The sequence below is a fragment of the Chionomys nivalis genome, chromosome X (genome assembly GCF_950005125.1).
Source record: "Chionomys nivalis chromosome X, mChiNiv1.1, whole genome shotgun sequence".
Lineage (NCBI taxonomy): Eukaryota > Metazoa > Chordata > Mammalia > Rodentia > Cricetidae > Chionomys > Chionomys nivalis.
The window spans coordinates 65,252,898-65,259,756 of NC_080112.1; the positions used below are offsets into that span (position 1 = coordinate 65,252,898).

The window sequence follows — 6,859 nt, forward strand, 5'->3', positions numbered from 1 at the left end:
GAAAAAAAATGATGCAATAGAGATTTTACTAATAAAGTACCTTAGTAAATACTAAGTTACACAAAGTACACTTGGGCTGTATTCTAGGTATACAAGTCTGACTCAACAAGTAAAAATCAATTAATGTAATTTAGTCCATCAATGACCTAAGAAAACACAATTATTTGATAATGTCAATAGTTGCAAAAGAGTTATATGAAATGTCTACACACCCACTCATATAAATACAAGAAAACAAGTAATAAAGGGTAGCTTTCTTACTTTATTAAATTAAGAACACCTACAAACTCTTACAGCTAATAAAATCATGATGAAAAGCTAGAGGTTTTTCCAGCAAGATTAGGAATAAGGAAAGTATATCTCTCCTGACTACTCTCCTTTACATGATACTGGTTTTCCTAGGTATTGTAATAAAACAAGAAAAGGAAAAACAGAGAGAGCAGGAAAGAAAAAACAAATCTTTTTGCACTTTTTTTTGTTGTTGTTGTTTGTTTTTTTTTGTTTTTCGAGACAGGGTTTCTCTGTGGCTTTGGAGCCTGTCCTGGAACTAGCTCTGTAGACCAGACTGGTCTCGAACTCACAGAGATCCGCCTGCCTCTGCCTCCCGAGTGCTGGGATTAAAGGCGTGTGCCACCATCGCCTGGCTTAACCTTTTCGCTCTTTACATGGCTGTTTAAAGAAATCTGAAAGTACAGAAACCAAACTTTCAAAGAGGGAGGGAATCCCTTTCAGAGTTTGAGGAAGATAAGGCCATGTCACAATGAAGACTTCTACTGTGCCTCTGCTCTTCCAGTCTTCGAGGAAGTGCAAGGATGTAATTTATGTGTTTCTTTTTCGGTCTTCTAGAGATACACACAACTTACTAAGTTTTTCTACCTGTTGTGCCTACTCTTAGAAATATCATGTCCATACAGGAGAAGCCCAACAATCCCTCATGTCTTTTTTTTGTCCCTAGATTAGCCTAGGTACCAGACACTTCTCTCTTTCATGACCAAAAGTGAAATCATACCTGCCTGAAATTTATAAACATGTGTGCATGAGCAAGAACCAGGGCTTTCAGAATGTGACCCCTAAGTATCATGGAAAAAGTCTACCTTAAAGAATACTTCTGTGTAACATTTGTAGTCTTGTGAAGGAATTAAATAACTTGAAGTCACTGTGAAGTTCAACTGGCTCTTGTCTTTGTGTTCCATATCCAAAGAAAGGTATTAAAATTTTTGACAAGGAGAATCTCCACCAAGCCAGGAATTAAGCAGAGTCATGGACTATCCAAAGGAGTTCATTTTCTTGATCTTGAGGCAGTGCTGATATACTGCTCAAATGGGAAGTATTTCAGTATTTAATTGGCAAAGATATCCTCATTGATTTACGGTCTTGGTGGTTTACCATTCTCTGCCCTTATACACGCTACTTCTTTCAACATTCCTTTAGGAAAAATTCAAATTCCACCACCACCTGCAAATAAACCAAGTACATACAGATTTGGACAAAGACCTCGGACATCCCAGGGGCCTGGGAGATCCAAGGTCTACCCTTGGAAGAAGTTAGTATCAACCCTACTGTGTTTGTAATTTGTGGATTGAGTAAGACTTTGAACTTCAGGACCACATGACTTTAAATTTCACCTTGGTGCTTATGAGAAAATATGAGTGATATTTCACTGACAAGTTCTAATACCTTTATCTTCCAAAGCCACTGTTTATTTGTCTATTATTTCTTAGATTCAGTCAAGAACAAGTGGGTATCATGACTCTGATTAAAAATCTGGACTCTTTCCATGCATTTCTGAGTTAAATCATTTGTATTGGAGTTGCATGGATGTGCGGCATTCTAGTTCATATGGAGGAAAGAGGCCCAATTATAGCCTTAAATGACACACAACAAACCTTTGCTTAGAAGCAAAGCAAGCAAAGAAGGGATGTTAAAGTCGGAAATAAGGCTCTGCAGAGTATGTAGAGCTAAAATGAAGGGTCAAGTACGGGTGATTGAAGAAGGAAAGTTCTGCATGCTTCTAATCACTGCCTAAGTAATGTACCCTTGACTTCTCTTTCCCACGCTGTATATTTTGATGTTTGTGAGTTGTTTTTACACCAAGTGCTGGCAGAATTACATAATTTAACTTTTGAAATGTTCAGGTTCTTAATTGGTTGTTAGGAGAAACCTCTTAGAGATAAGTAGAAAATATTTTTCTGCCTCTAAATTTATAAAAGAGTTGTTATTATGGGTCAGAAAAACAATCCTTGCAAATATTATTTGTAAAAATATGTCAGCTTCAGAGGTTGTCATTGCTACGCTTTGGGAAACTACATCCAATCTGTAAGTCAGTCCTTGGAGTTCTGAGTAATTGCCTGAGCAATTCGTTCAGGTTCATGATACTGAAACACATCTCAAGCCATAATGTCCAAACCCTCCATGGGTTTAGTGTGACTGGAAAATGAGATACTAAGTATTTTCTTTTAAATTATTGTAAAAAGAATGAGAAAAGTAAAATTCCCATGTTTTGGCAAAAAGAACTTTAATATATTTCTGAAGTTTTGTATTTGCTATTGAAATTTACACTGTCTCTCAAGCAGTTAAAAAACAACAGTTGACTCGCGCTCCTCCCTATTCAGGAGACAGCAGCATATAATTTGCACTTCCAAATTCCTCACCAAGACATAATGGTGAAGGTCAGAGTGAACAGATTGGACCATTTTGGGTGCCTGGTTACCGGGGTTCCCGTTAAATCTGTTATCAATGACCCCTTAGTTGATCTCAACTTCATGGTCTTCATGTCCCAGTATGAATCTACCCATTACAAGTTCAGCAGCATAGTCAAGGCTGAGAATGGGAAACATGTCATCAGTTGGAAGGCCATCACTATCTTCCAGAAGCTATATCTTACCAAGATAAAATGGGGGTGATGTTGATGCTAAATATGTTATGGATGTTACTGTTTTTCCTCACCATGGAGAAGGCTCAGGCCCATTGGAAGGGTGGGGCCAAAAAGGTAATCATCTCTGCCCCTTCCTCTTCCTCTGATGGCTCCATGTTTGTGATACATTTTGAATCATAAGAGGTAAGACAACTCACTCAAGATTGTCAGCAATGCTTCCTGTACCACCAACTGCTTAGCCCCCTCCCCCGGTCAATGTCATCCATGATAACTTTAGCATTATGGAAGGACATATGACTGCAGTCTATTTCATCACTGCAACCCTGAAGACTGTGGATTGTCCTTCTGCTATGCCCTGGCATGATGGCTGTGGGACTGCCCAGAATATCACCCCTGCATCCACTGGTGCTGCCAAGGCTGTGAGCAAGTTCATCCCAAAGCTGTATGGGCAGATGATTGGCATAGCCTTCCATGTTCCTACCCACAATGTGTCTGCCAAGGATCTGACTTGTTATCTGAAGAAATCTGCTAAGTATGAAGACATTACAAAGGTGGTGAAGCAGGCATCCACGGACCCACTAAAGGACATCCTGGGTTACACTGAGGACCAGGTTGTCCCCTGTAACTTTAACGGTGACACAAAACTCTTACACCTTTGATGCTGAGGCTGACATTGCTCTCAATGACGAATTTGTAAAGCTAATTTCCTCCTATGACAATGAATATGGCTACAGCAACTGGGGAGTGGACATTATGGTGTATATGACATCCAAGAAGAGTCCTTGTTCCAACTGAGCCCCCAACACTAAACATCTCCCTCACAGTTTTCATTCCAGATCCCCCAGGAGAATGGGAGAGGCTTAGGGAGCACTAGTCTCTTGAATACCATCAGTAAAGTTCATTGCACCATCCCACCCAAAATAAAGAAAAATCAGGGAAGTAGAGATTAAAGGTAGATAAGAAAAAAATCACTAAATTATGTAAAAAAATTTAAAACTTGACAACAAAACAGAAATATGAAAGTGTGAAATATTTGTTTTTCTAGGCAAATATATGTTACATTTATTTTTGCTGCTTTTAACTATGTAAAGATGTGTTGCATTTGCACTAATTAAATCAAATTAATCCTGGCTCAGAGAGGCAGGGTTAGTAACTAGTTGACAAGAAGTAGGAGGGAGGAACATAGTGTGGGTTTTTTAGTTGGGGTAGCATGGAAGAGGAGAAGCTTCACGGAAGGTCAGCAAAGGGAAAGTTAGCCAGTTGCTACTCTAACTCTCCCAGCTTGGAGGTTTTCACCCTAGCCTTTGAATCTTCTGTTTTATTAGAACTACAGAGATTTAGTCAAAGCTACCTTTAGTGACAACAACAGAGCCATTGTCTGGGAGAACAGAATTTCCCCTCAGGCTATAGCCCCAGCAGCCAGGCGACTAGTATTTTAAAGCACAGCTGCAGTGAGTGACAAAGGTAAACCAGCATTTTGATGCTCCAGTGTGTGACATGACCAAATGGACGAAAGAGTCATGCCAGCTTTCTCTGCTGCAGTTGCCATCTGGGCCTCTGTGTGAACATTCACCATAGGCAGCTGCCATTTGCTGGGATACTGAAGAGCAGGCTTGCATTTGGAAAGTGCAGGAGGGGTTTGACTTTGCCACTGACACCACTGACAAGTGGAGAAGTCAGCAGATTTGATGAGATACCCAGGAAATGCTTTAGGAGTGATCTTTCCCATGTTACGAATAGGGGAACATAGCAATGCAGGGTGCTAGGACCCTGCATAGTGCAACTATAATTACCTTGATAGAAAATGTAAATAAAGGGATAAATAACCTAGCTGGGAAGGACATAATGTCATCTGAAAAGTCATCCTTGAAATTTCATTGTTAAAGTCATCTGAAGAGGGATTGTAGATAAGGTGTTCCTAGAAACAATGTTTATCCTAGAAATAATCCGAACAGAAAGCCCTGGCCATCTGGAGTATGCAGAAGGTGTGGCAGAGGCTAGCTTTTGAACTAATGAATGCAAATCAACAAGGGACAGGCAAGGAGACCTTTCGCCATCAGGAAACTCCCTTCAGTATCAAATTTGGTTCAAACATTCCCCGAAGCTCCTCCATAGAGCAATGGAAAGATTTAATGCCTGTTGTTAAGAACCATACTGCTCTGGATGCCAGAGCTGCATTAGTCCATAAAACAAGATTTTCAGGAGAAGCCATAAAGCAACTATTTTGGCAAATTTCTATAACTCATCAAATATTAAAGTTAAAATATTTGTAAATACCATGGAAATTAAGTGTTTGTAGACAAGATACAAGATATGTGACAATAATTGTGTCAAAAATCTTGGCATCCAGGTTGGCCTCTACAGAAGGAAAATGTTCAACTTCTAGGAATTTGAATTTTATCTTATATAAGGCAAAGTACAGGATTGGACAAGTGTATGGAGCCAGAAAGATAGATAGAAAAAAATAAAATTATATATTGCTAACATAGCAATGAATTTATGGGGATGTGATTTGTAACAGCAATGGAAAACACAGATTAACATTCTTTAAATCTCAGAAATTATAAAATAAGGAATGCTCCTGAGAGAAATATTAAAGGGCATGATCAGGGATTGTCACAGACTTTGAAGTTGTACATAAGCAGGGCAAGCAGCTATTAGTCTTTCAAAGATAACATCATCTCTACCTTTAAGATGGTAAACTGACAAATCTGTGGATGAAACAATGGCTTTCCATGTCAAAAAAATTACAGGCACTAAAAAATATGGTACAGGATCAGTTAAATACTCAATATATTGAAAAATCAACCAGTCATTGAATTTTTTTTATATTTTTCATTTAAAAAATCTGTAAAATAGAGATTGTTAACAGATGTGTGATCCATCAATAAGGTGATTTAGTCAATGGGTACTTTACAACCTGGAATTCCCTTGTCTTCTTTATTACCTAGAGCATGGTTTGTTCTACTGATTGATTAAAAGACTGTTCTTTTACCATACCTTTGTAAGAAAAGGATAGAGAAAAATTTGCCTCCACAGTGCCTTTTTACAATGATTTCTAGCATGTTAAAAGATACCATTGGAGAATTCTTCCACAAGGAGTTTTAAATAGTCTCACCTTATGTCAATAGTTTATACAATATATATTAGCACTAATTAGTAAACATTTTCCTCAATCTATAATTTACCATTACATGGATGATATCTTATTGACTGATTCAGACATAGATACTTTAGGCAAAACATGTTTGCTGAAATAAAGAGAATTTTGCCTTAGGGATTGTAAATTGCTGTTGAAAAAACACAAAGAGGAGAGTCTATTATTTAGAATATAAGATAGGTTTACAGAACATTCAACCACAGAAAATGAAAATAAGGAAAAGTCGATTATGAACACAATGATTTTCAAAAATTGCTGGAAGATAGTAACTGGCTATGACTGACAGTTGGATTAACAACTCAAAAACTAAGTAACTTATTTCAAACCTTACAAGGTGATAAGGGCTTAAATAGTCCAAGAAAATTATCAGCTGAGGCTGAGAGAGAACTGGCTCTGGTAGACAAGAAATTACAGGATGCACATGTGGATCATTTGGATCCAGAGCTTGACTGCATTTTGATTATTTTACTTTCTATGCATTCTCCTATAGGGAGTCTTATAAAGAGAGAAGGTATCTTATAAAGAATATTTTTTACCATACAAACAGTAAAAAATTAAATACCTGTGTAGAAAAGGTTTCTGGATTGATTCTGAAAGGAAAATTGAGACTTCATCACTTAACAAACCCAGCAGAAATTGTGGTACCTTTCACTAATGCTGAAATTATCTTATTATGAAAAGAAAGTGACAATAGACAAAGAGCTTGCAGTAATTTTCTGGGAAATATTAGTAACAAACATCCCCAAAACAAGTGACATCAGTTTATAAAAAGAGCTAGTTGGATTCTTTCTCATATAATGAAAGATATCTTAATTTCTGGAGGC

The 6,859-nt window shown here is 37.7% G+C and overlaps 1 pseudogene; it reads left to right on the forward strand.

The window, feature by feature from the left end:
- Nucleotides 1-2,660: 2,660 nt before the first annotated feature.
- On the forward strand, nt 2,661-3,534 carry LOC130868452 (glyceraldehyde-3-phosphate dehydrogenase-like; annotated as a pseudogene).
- The last annotated feature ends 3,325 nt before the right edge of the window (nt 3,535-6,859 follow it).